Source organism: Physeter macrocephalus, chromosome 2 (genome assembly GCF_002837175.3).
Source record: "Physeter macrocephalus isolate SW-GA chromosome 2, ASM283717v5, whole genome shotgun sequence".
Taxonomy (NCBI): domain Eukaryota; kingdom Metazoa; phylum Chordata; class Mammalia; order Artiodactyla; family Physeteridae; genus Physeter; species Physeter macrocephalus.
Window position 1 is genome coordinate 79888882 of NC_041215.1, and position 11917 is coordinate 79900798.

General features: G+C 43.9%; 1 protein-coding gene across 4 annotated transcripts in view; it reads right to left on the reverse strand.

Moving 5' to 3' along the window:
- The window catches only part of WIPF1 (WAS/WASL interacting protein family member 1), a 125843-nt gene that overhangs the window by 67701 nt on the left and 46225 nt on the right, over nucleotides 1-11917 (reverse strand). Inside the window, exon 2 of one of the 4 annotated variants that reach the window (XM_024122170.3) lies at nucleotides 8654-8694. The exons of 2 other annotated variants lie outside the window; for them this stretch is intronic. The gene's annotated coding sequence lies outside the window, so the exon portion shown is untranslated. Of the gene's footprint in view, nucleotides 1-8495; nucleotides 8581-8653; nucleotides 8695-11917 lie in introns of those variants that run through there. One more of the 4 variants, XM_028479266.2, reaches the window with a different exon arrangement.

Genomic DNA, 11917 nt, shown 5'->3' on the forward strand with positions numbered 1-11917 from the left:
ATGTAAATTGATACAGCTACTATGGAGAACAGTATGGAGGTTCCTTAAACAACCAAAAATAGAGCTACCATATGACCCTGCAATCTCACTACTGGGCATATACCCTGAGAAAACCATAATTCAAAAAGAGTCATGTACCACAATATTCACTGCAGCACTATTTACAATAGCCAGGACATGGAAGCAACCTAAGTGTCCACTGACAGATGAATGGATAAAGAAGATGTGGCACATATATACAATGGAATATTACTCAGCCATAAAAAGAAACAAAATTGAGTTATTTGTAGTGAGGTGGATGGACCTAAAGTCTGTCATACAGAGTGAAGTAAGTCAGAAAGAGAAAAACAAATACCGTATGCTAACAAGTATATATGGATATAAAAAAAAGAAATGGTTCTGATGAACCTAGGGGCAGGACAGGAATAAAGACATAGACGTAGAGAATGGATTTGAGGACATGGGGAGGGGGAAGGGTAAGCTGGGACGAAGTGAGAGAGTAGCACTGACATATATACACTACCAAATGTAAACTAGATGGCTAGTGGGAAGCAGCTGCATAGCACAGGGATGTCAGCTTGGTGCTTTGCAACCACCTAGAGGGGTGGGATAAGGAGGGTGGGAGGGAGATGTAAGAGGGAGGGGATATGGGGATATATGTATGCATACCGCTGATTCACTTTGTTATACAGCAGAAACTAACACAACACTGTAAAGCAAATATACTCCAATAAAGATGTTAAAAAAAAAAAAGAATTATGGAATCCCCAAGGCTTAAACAGTAAAAGGCAAGGCCTAAAACAAAAACCCTGATCCTTCCACTCTCATTTACTTAAGTAAACATTCTCTCTCTGATTTCAGTCCCAGAAATCAATCAATGAGTAAGTCCTTACGCAGAGTTCCATTTCATGTTTTTTATAGGAGTTTTAGAAGCTACAGGTGCATTGAGGAGTAATATTCAACCATTAAGACCATTATGGAAGATTGATTTCTTCTAGGATTCTAGCTCCTATGTGTAGACACATATCCAAGCCTACTCAACATCTCCATGCAATGTCTGTCTAACAGACCGCTCATGCTCATCACATCCCAAACTAAACTCCATATATCTCCCTCCCCTGCCATCCCCTTGCTCTACTTACAGCCTTCCCCATCTCAGTCTGATGGCACTTCCATTCTTCCTATGCTTAGGGTAAAATCCTTGAGGTCTTCCTTGACTCCTCTCTTCAACTTATCATCGTTCAATCCAACAGTTAATCTTGTTCTACCTTCAAAATAACCAGGCTCTGCACTATTCACAATACTCAAGACATGGAAGCAACTTAAATGTCCATTGACAGATGAATGGATAAAGATGTGGTATATATATACAATGGAATACTACTCAGCCATAAAGAATGACATAATGCCATTTTCAGCAACATGGATGGATCTAGAGATTATCATGCGAAGTGAAGTAAGTCAGAGAGAGAAGGACAAATACCACATGCTATCACTTATATGTGGAATCTAAAATACAACACAAATGAACATATCTACAAAACAGACTCACAGACATAGAGAACAGACTTGCAGTTGCCAAGGGGGGAGGGGCAGGGGAGGGTTGGATGGGGAGTTTGGTACTAGCGGCTGCAAAATATTATATATAGAATGGATAAACAACAAGGTCCTATCTTATAGCACAGGTAACTATATTCAATATCCTGTAATAAACCATAATGGAAAAGAACATGAACTTTGCTGTACACCCAAAACTAACACAACATTGTAGATCAATGAAACTTCAATTAAAAAAAAAAAACAGGCTCTTATTACTCCTCAGCATCACCTCTAGTGCTGCCACCCTGGTCCAAGGCACCCTCATCTCTCACCAGAGTACTGGAATAGTCTCTCTCTTCAACTCTTACTCTCCTGTACAGTATTCTCAATACAGTAGCCAGAGGCATCCTTTAAAGAACAAAGACAGATCATCGTCTCTCCATGGCTCAAAGTGATCCCAAAGCTCCCTCTCACTCTTGATTGAAAGCCAGAGTCCTACAAGGGCCTACAAGGCCCTCCAGGACTTCCCCCTACTTCCCTCCTCTTCACTTACTCTGCCTGCTCACACCAGCTCTTCCTTATTCCTTGAATATGCCAGGCTTGCTCCTGCCTCAAGGCCCCTGTGCCTTTTCCCCAGTAACTGCAAGGCGAATTCTCTCACCTCTTCCAAGTCTTCACTCAAATGCCACCTTCTCCGTGACAGTCACCCTACCCGCCCCACTTAAATCCATACACCCATTCCTGCCTTGCCACTCTTCCTACCCTGCGGCACTTCTTCCACAGTCCTCGCTACTTTTAACCTTGTACTATACCACGTGACATACTATTTCATTAACGTTATGGTTATTGTCCACATCCCCCACCTAGAATTTAAGATCTACATGGAAGGTGCTCAGTAAATATTTCTGAATTAAGGGAAAATGCCCCCCAAAGGGCAGAAAAAAGACCCCATAAAATATCAAGAGTCCAAAAAAGGGCTTGTAATGTCCAATTGCAGGACCCGCATATTATATTTCATTTTCTTCTTTTTATAATGCTTGTGGCATTTTAAAGAGTGACAAAGAAGTAGGACTGACACTGAGGAGAGGCTGCTGCTTGCCCAGGAAAGACCCTGTGGAGTAGCGTTCCCGGGGAGGGGTAGATCACCACACTTCCAGCACAGGGACTTCACCATAGAGGTCCCCAAATCTCCTTTTTACCTGGGAGTCATAGGGATCAGACTCAGAATGACCGACCCATCTTACAAATTCACGGGAGGTGCCCCGGCACACCAGAATTCACAAATGATGGCATTTCTTTCCAGTGACCATGGCCATTGTCCAGAATATACTCTTCTGAGATAGTGGTAGCAAGGAAGCTGATTTAATGTTCAGAAGGTGGTTCAGGGATCTTGGAATCAGGGCTAAGGATGGGTAAGCCTCTTGAAGGCTATTTAATCTGGGCCATGGTCACTAGAAAGGCTACTTAATCTCGGCCTGATCTTCAGCCACACTGCTCAATGGACAACCCCTCTCAATCCACAGTCATGTTCACAAGATTGAGGGTCTCTCTTTACTGGCCAATCCCGGGCAACCGCTGGGAATTTTTCCTTTCTGGGCTGTCCTCTTCTTTGCTCCAAGGGGACCATCACCGTTCACTGCACACAAACTTTCTCCAGGTAGGATGGATTAGGTGTCTACTGATAAGGTTACACCCATATTGCTGTGCCACCTTCCAGAAATAGAGGTCACTTGGCTGGAGTTTTGTGAGCTCATAAGCTCCTCAGTCGCTTGGCCTGCCCCTCTTAGGCATGGGTCTGGCCTCTGTAGATCCCAGAGGGGTAGAACATCCAGAGTCCAAGTCCTTGGGAGCTCTCAACATTGCAGCCCGTGCAGGAACCAGGAGCCAGGAACCAGGAGCCATGATTGATGTTCACCACTCTCACTAATTAGCTCTTTTGGCCAAGACAAATCACCTAACCTTTTGGGGCCTCAGTTTCCAAATCTAAAAATGAGGGAAAGGCTTCCCTGGTGGCGCAGTGGTTAAGAATCCACCTGCCAATGCAGCGGACACAAGTTCAAGCCCCGGTCCGGGAAGATCCCACATGCCGCAGAACGACTAAGCCCGTGAGCCACAACTACTGAGCCTGTGCTCTAGAGCCCGTGAGCCACAACTACTGAGCCTGCGTGCCACAACTACCAAAGCCCACATGCCTAGAGCCCGTGCTCTGCAACAAGAAAAGCCAACACAATGAGAAGCTCCTGCACTGCAATGAAGAGTAGCCTCCACTTGCCGCAACTAGAGAAAGTCCACGTGCAGCAACGAAGACCCAATGCAGCCCAAAAAAAATTAATTAAAAAAAAAATAAAAAAAGTTAAAATGAGGGGATTGAACCCTTGAAGATCCCTTCTATTTCTAAAAACCCAGAGTTCTATTTTTTACCTACCTCTTTAAGTTTTAAATAATGACAACAGCATCTGGAACCCTGTTTCCGAAACTTTTCCCAAGGCCAGATGTTCCTGGCACCGAAGTAGGAGAAAAAAATAGTTTTTGAATAACCTAACTTTTTTGTCTTTTAGAGCAAATTATCCTCTGGCCTTTTCAATTCCCTTTCCCCTACTGCTACCTCCTTATGAATCCTTAAAAAAAGCTTTAAAAAAGTAAACTATCCACCCTTCCATATTCATCAGGATCTATCTCATAATAACATTATTCCCCCCGCCCTAGTACTGGAATAGTCTCTCTCTTCAACTCTTACTCTCCTGTACAGTATTCTCAATACAGTAGCCAGAGGCATCCTTTAAAGAACAAAGACAGATCATCGTCTCTCCATGGCTCAAAGTGATCCCAAAGCTCCCTCTCACTCTTGATTGAAAGCCAGAGTCCTACAAGGGCCTACAAGGCCCTCCAGGACTTCCCCCTACTTCCCTCCTCTTCACTTACTCTGCCTGCTCACACCAGCTCTTCCTTATTCCTTGAATATGCCAGGCTTGCTCCTGCCTCAAGGCCCCTGTGCCTTTTCCCCAGTAACTGCAAGGCGAATTCTCTCACCTCTTCCAAGTCTTCACTCAAATGCCACCTTCTCCGTGACAGTCACCCTACCCGCCCCACTTAAATCCATACACCCATTCCTGCCTTGCCACTCTTCCTACCCTGCGGCACTTCTTCCACAGTCCTCGCTACTTTTAACCTTGTACTATACCACGTGACATACTATTTCATTAACGTTATGGTTATTGTCCACATCCCCCACCTAGAATTTAAGATCTACATGGAAGGTGCTCAGTAAATATTTCTGAATTAAGGGAAAATGCCCCCCAAAGGGCAGAAAAAAGACCCCATAAAATATCAAGAGTCCAAAAAAGGGCTTGTAATGTCCAATTGCAGGACCCGCATATTATATTTCATTTTCTTCTTTTTATAATGCTTGTGGCATTTTAAAGAGTGACAAAGAAGTAGGACTGACACTGAGGAGAGGCTGCTGCTTGCCCAGGAAAGACCCTGTGGAGTAGCGTTCCCGGGGAGGGGTAGATCACCACACTTCCAGCACAGGGACTTCACCATAGAGGTCCCCAAATCTCCTTTTTACCTGGGAGTCATAGGGATCAGACTCAGAATGACCGACCCATCTTACAAATTCACGGGAGGTGCCCCGGCACACCAGAATTCACAAATGATGGCATTTCTTTCCAGTGACCATGGCCATTGTCCAGAATATACTCTTCTGAGATAGTGGTAGCAAGGAAGCTGATTTAATGTTCAGAAGGTGGTTCAGGGATCTTGGAATCAGGGCTAAGGATGGGTAAGCCTCTTGAAGGCTATTTAATCTGGGCCATGGTCACTAGAAAGGCTACTTAATCTCGGCCTGATCTTCAGCCACACTGCTCAATGGACAACCCCTCTCAATCCACAGTCATGTTCACAAGATTGAGGGTCTCTCTTTACTGGCCAATCCCGGGCAACCGCTGGGAATTTTTCCTTTCTGGGCTGTCCTCTTCTTTGCTCCAAGGGGACCATCACCGTTCACTGCACACAAACTTTCTCCAGGTAGGATGGATTAGGTGTCTACTGATAAGGTTACACCCATATTGCTGTGCCACCTTCCAGAAATAGAGGTCACTTGGCTGGAGTTTTGTGAGCTCATAAGCTCCTCAGTCGCTTGGCCTGCCCCTCTTAGGCATGGGTCTGGCCTCTGTAGATCCCAGAGGGGTAGAACATCCAGAGTCCAAGTCCTTGGGAGCTCTCAACATTGCAGCCCGTGCAGGAACCAGGAGCCAGGAACCAGGAGCCATGATTGATGTTCACCACTCTCACTAATTAGCTCTTTTGGCCAAGACAAATCACCTAACCTTTTGGGGCCTCAGTTTCCAAATCTAAAAATGAGGGGAGGGCTTCCCTGGTGGCGCAGTGGTTAAGAATCCACCTGCCAATGCAGCGGACACAAGTTCAAGCCCCGGTCCGGGAAGATCCCACATGCCGCAGAACGACTAAGCCCGTGAGCCACAACTACTGAGCCTGTGCTCTAGAGCCCGTGAGCCACAACTACTGAGCCTGCGTGCCACAACTACCAAAGCCCACATGCCTAGAGCCCGTGCTCTGCAACAAGAAAAGCCAACACAATGAGAAGCTCCTGCACTGCAATGAAGAGTAGCCTCCACTTGCCGCAACTAGAGAAAGTCCACGTGCAGCAACGAAGACCCAATGCAGCCCAAAAAAAATTAATTAAAAAAAAAATAAAAAAAGTTAAAATGAGGGGATTGAACCCTTGAAGATCCCTTCTATTTCTAAAAACCCAGAGTTCTATTTTTTACCTACCTCTTTAAGTTTTAAATAATGACAACAGCATCTGGAACCCTGTTTCCGAAACTTTTCCCAAGGCCAGATGTTCCTGGCACCGAAGTAGGAGAAAAAAATAGTTTTTGAATAACCTAACTTTTTTGTCTTTTAGAGCAAATTATCCTCTGGCCTTTTCAATTCCCTTTCCCCTACTGCTACCTCCTTATGAATCCTTAAAAAAAGCTTTAAAAAAGTAAACTATCCACCCTTCCATATTCATCAGGATCTATCTCATAATAACATTATTCCCCCCGCCCTCCCCCGCAATTATTTTTCGTATGAAAAACCACTCAAACACTTTCATTCTGGCAACTATGCTCATCAGCCTTGATTTGTTCCTGTTTTGCAGGGAAGGGTATTAAATGCTCTGAGGAAGTGGAACACAAAGATTAGAGGTGGGGCTGGGGGAGGAAGAAAGCTGTCCTTGCAGGTGAGTTCTGGTCTCAGTTTTCACGAGGTGATGGGCAAGAAGGGGGAACGCAAAGGGAAGGAGAGAAAGAGTGAAGGCACATGTTGTTTGCTTTGAAAGAGGTTTTAGGCGAAGCCCTGGTGGCAGCCCATCAAGAATGTTCAGTTGGTTAAATGACTTCTGGAACTGGGACTTTCCTAAGAAGTCACACCACAGTGAGAGGGCGGAGCTGGAACACCAATTCCTGTCCTTTAGCAGCTCTCTCTACGCATCTGTCTGCGTAGCAAGCTGGTGAGGTATTGGGCAGCCCTTCTACTGGTCCCACACCCAGTTTCCAGGAGCCAGGATCATTCTACAGGTCTCTAAAGCCTTTAAGGAAGACCAAATCTTTCCATAGCCCGCCTGGAAATCAAAGATGCTCCAAACCACCATTTAATAAGTCAGTGATTTATTGAAAGAAGAGCAATTCACTAGCAGACCCTCCAAACGAATCCATAGGTATAATACATGAATAACTGCCTGAAGTTAGCAGCATATTCTAAATAATTGTAGGTGCCAAGATATCATCTAATGACTTTTAACTGAGGAAGCATATGCCCTAAAGAATTTTTAGGAGGGGTGGGTACATGCATGTGTGCAAACATGTATCCTACTATAAAAAAGAAAGTCTCTGTTTTTAAGTCACACTAGGATTACAAACCAATACAATGAGTGAACCTAAAATACGACATATATTTAAACACAGGCACAAACAAAAGCAGAAAGCTAGCCTAATTCATACCAGAAAGTATAAAAAACAGACATTCTGGTAAGTATCTAGCTAGTCTGACAGTCTCAAAGCAGTAACTTCGAATTAGTATGGAGAAATTACAATGTTGGTGGTGTATGAATACCTCTGCGTGGAACTGGCATAGGATGTCATGTACCCTAGGAAGAGGTGCCTCTGAAGTCTGTCGGTTTGTTGCATCATAACAGGGTTCCACCTCCAGGACTCATATTTTCCTAGTTTATTCTGTTATTCTTTTCAAGACAAAGCTTTCTTTCTCTGTCCTTTCATCAACAAACAAATCAATGCTACTGTTTTTGTCATTTCCTGATAGCTTGCTTTTTTGGGGGGGGTGGGTGTGGGAGAGGAGAGGAGGGACACTAAGGCTTTTTTTTGGGGGGGGGGAACAGCACCAACTTTGTAACTGATGAAGAAGTGGAGGGAAATTGAAATGGTAGAGTGAAGAATCAGTCGGGCACACAGGCAATCCCTTCCGTAATCACAATGACCCTCCATTTAGAAGTAGCACCTCCAGCAAAAGCAGCCCTACACAGCACTGTGCCTGCCTGCCCATCACACCTTCCCTACCAGCTCCTTCCTGAAAATGTGAAATCTACACAAACCCCCTGTGGCCACAGCTCCAGAACAGTCCCGCTGTTCTAGCTCCTTTTCCTGGGACAGCAGGACCAAGTCCTCTCTGGGTCCTTACTACTCAGAAGCAAAATACATTTTGCTTGAGGCATTCATGAAGGAAGATGATAATGGTTTCGTAATCTGAGGTGAACTCAAGTTTGTGGCTTTGGAGGGAGGGTGGTATAAGAAGACATAATTACTGGATGATTCTCAGAAAGTATGTTTATTCTTGCACAGAGTCTGGTTTTAGTCAACAGAATTGAAGATAAGGCTTTTTCCTGATGTTTACATAGCTGAAAAAGTATAAATTATGGAAGGAATAAAAAGCATTACCCCAAGCTCTTCCCTTTCTTTTCCTTCTCTTCACCTTTGTCAGTTCTCAAAAACCAAACTGCTTATAAGCTGAAAATGACTGAGATTTTGTATAGCACTCCAGAGTTAGGATAAAAATCATACTGTTGGGAAAAAAAAAACATATTATTGAAACTCACGCTCTTTCCCAAGGGTGTAGATCACAGGAGGCAGCTGGTTCCTAGTAGATAATGTGAACATTAGAACCTGCACATACAATACTTAAAAACTCTACAGTTCCCTAAATATTTAGAATACATAAAGAACCCTTAAAACTCAACAACAAAAAGCCAAATAACCTCATTAAAAAATGGGCAAGAGACTTGAACTGACATTTCTCCAAAGAAGATATACAAACAACAACAAGCACATAAAAAGATGCTCAATATCACTAATTGTTAGAAAAATGCAAATCAAAACTATATCATCTTACATCCATCAGGATGGCTGCTAAAAACAAACAAAAAAAAACAGAAAACAACAAGTTATTAGCTAGGTTGTGGAGGAAATGAAACCCTTGGGTACTGTTGGTGGGAATGTAAAAGGTGTAACTGCTATGGAAAACAGTATGGTAATTCCTCAAAAAATTAAAAATAGAACTACCATATGATCTACCAATACCGCTTTTGGGTATATATACAAAAGAATTGAAAGCAGGGTCTCAAAGAGGTATCTGGACACCCATGTTCACAGCAGCATTAGTGACAAAAGCCAAAGGTGGAAGCAATCCAAATGTCATCTACAGATGAATGGATAAAGAAAATGTGGTCTATACATATAATGGACTATTATTCAGCCTCAAAAAGGAAGGAAATTCTGACACACGCTGTACCATGGATGAACCCTGAGGACATTATGCAAAGTGAAATAAAGTAGTCACAGGAAGACAAATACTGTATGCTTCCACTTATATGAAGTACGTAGAGTAGTCAATCTCATAGAAACAGAAAGTAGAATGTGTTTGCCAGGGGCTGGGGGAGGGGAAACGGAGAGTTGTTTCATGGCTATAGAGTTTCCATTTCACAAAATGAAAAAGTTCTGGAGATGAGTTGTACAACAATGTGAATATATTTAACGCTACTGAACTACACATTTAATAGTTAAGGTGGTAAATTTTACGTGTATTTTACCACAGTTGAAAAAACCAAATCTATGGCTCCCAGTATGCTAGTGATGATAACAATAGTACCTCAAACACACCCAGGAACTTCTCTCTGAGAGGCCCAGAGAGCTGGCCTTCAGACTGGCTGATGCCAACTCAAAAAGACGGCCGAGGATAAATTCAACTATATGGTTGCACTCATCAGAGTTTTATTTTTTATTTTCTTTTTCTCCACTAACATGAATATTTTGAATATCTCACCATTTCACTCCTCTGAAACTCAGGCCACCCAAACATCTGTGGATGCTGACTCTGAAGTGCTACTCTATATTATCTGGGATTCTGGGGAAAAGAGGCCTGCCTAAATGTCAGGGTCCAGGAGAGGAGGGATATGCGAAGTCAACCCCCTTCCTCTTCCTATTTAGAGAATTCAGTAACATGCCCATGCAGTCCCTCCCCATAAAATTCAGCATCGTTTCTGCAGATAAAAGATGACCACTTCTCTCTTTCTACTTTTGACCTTCACACTGAACTGGCAGTACTTCCTGTCTAAGAATTACACGTGAGATTAATATTCCAGGTGTTCTCCACCATCCAACACGATCTACCACCTTCTGTCATTCTGAGTCCTCTTCTTTTTGTCTTTTTTTTTTCCCCGGAACCACTTCCAGATTTGGGGATAAAAGGCACTGCATAATAATGACACTTTATAAACCTTCTCTTGCATCTCAAACACAAAGGAGCACAGTGAAGGTAGAAAGCTGGAGAAATGGCTGGGGAGAGAACAGATTCCCCCAGGAGAAAGGGAAACAGCTTTTGGAAGGATGCACTCCAAGAAAAAAGATGTCAGGTCCATGTGGAAAGTATTTAACAAAATAAAAAGCCCTTTTCTGCTATGAGCAGCAGATTAGCAGAATACAAAACTCCCTGAACAACAAACCTCTAGGACCAATTAAAAATCAAAACAAAACCGAAAGAAGAGCTCCTTCTAGGGATGTCCAGCCACGGCTAAGTTGTAAGCCTCTTTCTGGTGCTCAGGAGAGCTCCTGGCGCCATGTGCAAGAGACGTTTCCACTGCACTGCTTCTCCATGTGTCTCCTCCAGGCATTTATTTGTGCAAAGGGCTCCAAACATCAAATAAAGTCCAATCTCCCCTCCAGCTCTGACCCCCAGTGGAAACGTGGGCTGCCTCAGTGAGAGCTAGTGCAGGGTTTCTGAAACCACTTGGACTGAGAACTCCAACTTAGAATCCTCCCATAGTCTGTCAGCTTCCTCTCCATCTTCTTGCATAACATGGTAGCAAAACATGAAACAAATGTGGCAATCTGAGGACATCATCAACAATGATTTTTTTTCTCTTGCCTCACAGTTTTGGTTATTTTGCAGTACTGGGACATAAACAACACATGGGTCCACTAACCCCTCACCCCATTGTCGTTCTGTTTTTCAGCACAGACACTTTGTAGTACACTTTGGAACGAAGAGAAGGAAACAAGAAGCTCCCAAACCTGGGCGCTTCTCTGCCTTTCTCTCCCTGCCTCTGTTAACACGTGAACAGCCACAGAAGAAGGCTAGTTTGTTTTCAAATGGCCCAGAAAAAAGCTCGGCAACCTCTCTGGCTAACCCGTTTTTAGTGCTTCATGATAGTACAAGAAGGTGGTAACTTCCTTCCTCTCACTCAGATTTGAGACATTTTCCTTTGTCATACAGGTCTGAAAGCGGCAGGCCGTTGTGTAAAAGCCTTTTACCGAAGTGCTTTATTAAACTGTCCCTCAAGGACCACAGGATGAATAATCTTGGGCCCTTTAGCTGTTTCTGGGCTCTAATTTCCAATGCTTTAACCATCTCTTGGGCACTTCTCTAGACTCCTCAAATCTTCCTTTCTAGAGGAAGCACAAGCTGAAGACACAAAGCTCTAGTGACAGATCTCATGGCTTCTATACACCCTGCACATGACAGCCCCAGGCTGTGCTCTGAAACCCTGGGGCAGGGGGAGGCAGGGGACTTCCTCATCCCACATTCAAACTGCCCACACCCCTCTACTCCCATTTTCTGTTAATAAAAGAAGAAAAATTGCAAAAAAAAAAAAAAAAAAAAAAAAAGAACGCAGAAAGGAAGAGAGCAGAAAAAAATATATAAAAGAAAAGGGAGGGCTTCCCTGGTGGCACAGTGGTTGAGAGTCCGCCTGCTGATGCAGGGGACGCGGGTTCGTGCCCCAGTCCGGGAAGATCCCACATGCCACGGAGCGGCTGGGCCCGTGAGCCATGGCCGCTGGGCCTGCGCGTCCGGAGCCTGTGCTCCG